We start from the raw sequence: 2,595 nt of genomic DNA on the forward strand, positions 1-2,595 counted from the left end.
CATTGGAGCAAACAATTTTGAGCTGAAACCTCAGCTAGTTTCTCTGATGTAGCAGAACTGCAAGTTTCATGGACTTCCATCTGAAGATCCTTTTCAGTTCTTAACTGAATTCTTGCAGATATGTGATACTGTTAAGACCAATGGAGTAGATCCTGAAGTCTACAGGCTCATGCTTTTCCCTTTTGCTGTAAGAGACAGAGCTAGAGTGTGGTTGGACTCTCAACCCAAAGATAGCCTGAACTCTTGGGATAAGCTGGTCACGGCTTTCTTAGCCAAGTTCTTTCCTCCTCAAAAGCTGAGCAAGCTTAGAGTGGATGTTCAAACCTTCAGACAGAAAGAAGGTGAATCCCTCTATGAAGCTTGGGAAAGATACAAGCAGCTGACCAAAAAGTGTCCTTCTGACATGCTTTCAGAATGGACCATCCTGGATATATTCTATGATGGTTTATCTGAGTTATCAAAGATGTCATTGGACACTTCTGTAGGTGGATCCATTCACCTAAAGAAAACGCCTGCAGAAGCTCAAGAACTCATAGACATGGTTGCTAATAACCAATTTATGTACACTTCTGAGAGGAATCCTGTGAGTAATGGGACGCCTATGAAGAAGGGAGTTCTTGAAATTGATACTCTGAATGCCATACTGGCTCAGAATAAAATATTGACTCAGCAAGTCAATATAATTTCTCAGAGTTTGAATGGAATGCAAGCTGCATCCAACAGTACTCAAGAGGTGATGAGCGGATATTTTATACGCTTTTTGGGGATAATTTCATATAGTTTAGAGTATGTTTTAGTTAGTTTTTAGTCTATTTCTAGTAGTTTTTAGGAAAAATTCATATTTCTGGACTTTACTATGAGTTGTGTGTTTTTCTGTAATTTCAGGTATTTTTCTGGCTGAAATTGAAGGAGCTGAGCAAAAATCTGATTCAGGCTGAAAAAGGACTGCTGATGCTGTTGGATTTTGACCTCCCTGAACTCAAAGTGGATTTTCTGGAGCTACAGAACTCGAAATGGCATGCTTCTAATTGCGTTGGAAAGTAGACATCCAGGGCTTTCCAGCAATATATAATAGTCCATACTTTGCACAAGGATAGATGACGTAAACTGGCGTTCAACGCCAGTTCTCTGCCCAATTCTGGCGTCCAGCGCCAGAAAAGGATAAAAAACTGGAGTTGAACGCCCAAACTGGCATAAAAACTGGTGTTCAACTCCACAAATGGCCTCTGCACGTGACTCACTTAAATCTCAGCCCCAGCACACACCAAGTGGGCCCCAGAAGTGGACCTCTGCATCATCCATCATAGTCCACTCATATTTTGTAACCCTAGGCTACTAGTTTAGTATTTAAACAACTTTTAGAGACTTATTTTGTATCTCATGACATTTCAGATCTAAACTTTGTATTCTCTGACGGCATGAGTCTCTAAACCCCATTGTTGGGGGTGAGGAGCTCTGCTGTGTCTCAATGAATTAATGCAAGTATTTCTGTTTTCCATTCAAACACGCTTGTTCCTATCTAAGATGTTCATTCGCGCTTAACTGTGATGGAGGTGATGAGCTGTGACACTCATCACCTTCCTCAAATCATGAACGTGTGCCTGACAACCACCTCCGTTCTATATATGATTGAATGAGTATCTCTTAGATTCTTTAATCAGAATCTCCGTGGTATAAGCTAGAACTGATGGCAGCATTCATGAGAATCCGGAAAGTCTAAACCTTGTCTGTGGTATTCCGAGTAGGATTCAAGGATTGAATGACTGTGACGAGCTTCAAACTCCTGAAGGCTGGGCGTTAGTGACAGATGCAAAAGGATAGTAAATCCTATTCCAACCGGATCGAGAACCAACCGGTGATTAGCCGTGTTGTGACAGAGCACGTGAGCGTAGTTTTCACTGGAAGGATGGAAGGTAGCCATTGACAACGGTGATCCACCAACACACAGCTTGCCATAGGGGGACGTGCGTGCGTGAACAAGAAGACAGAGGAAAGCAGAGATTCAGAAGACAAAGCATCTCCAAAGCTCCAACATATTCTCCATTACTGCACAACAAGTAACTTTTAATTTATGCTCTACTGGTTATTCACAATTCAATTGATAAACATAATTGACTTCCTGACTAAGATTTACGAGATAACCATAGATTGCTTCAAACCAACAATCTCCGTGGGATTCGACCCTTACTCACGTAAGGTATTACTTGGACGACCCAGTGCACTTGCTGGTTAGTGGTACGCGTTGTGGAAAGTGTGATTCACAATTCGTGCACCAAGTTTTTGGCGCCGTTGCCGGGGATTGTTCGTGTTTGAACAACTGACGGATTATTCTGTTGCTTAGATTAGGAAAAATCTTTCTTTTTTTTTTTTTTTTTTGGGTTTAGAGTCTTTTATTATTTATCCCTTGTTAAAACACTTTAAAATTATAGCTCAGTTAATTAGAACGTGGTGTTTATGTTCATGATAATTGGCTATCATAATTTTTTAAAACCTTTTTCAAAAATAATTTTTCTATTAAATCCTGTGCCAAACTTTAAGTTTGGTGTTTTCAAAAATAATCTTTCTTAAAATTTTCGAAAGTCCCATAACTCATTT

The 2,595-nt window shown here is 40.1% G+C and overlaps 1 non-coding gene across 1 annotated transcript; it reads right to left on the reverse strand.

The window, feature by feature from the left end:
- Window positions 1–301: 301 nt before the first annotated feature.
- Window positions 302–409, reverse strand: LOC148555437 (small nucleolar RNA R71). The gene has a single exon (XR_015888014.1). It is a non-coding gene; the product is annotated as a small nucleolar RNA R71 (small nucleolar RNA).
- Between the last annotated feature and the right edge of the window lie 2,186 nt (window positions 410–2,595).

The sequence above is a fragment of the Arachis ipaensis genome, chromosome B6 (genome assembly GCF_059453495.1).
Source record: "Arachis ipaensis isolate K30076 ecotype BB chromosome B6, ASM5945349v1, whole genome shotgun sequence".
In the NCBI taxonomy this organism is placed as follows: Eukaryota; Viridiplantae; Streptophyta; class Magnoliopsida; order Fabales; family Fabaceae; genus Arachis; species Arachis ipaensis.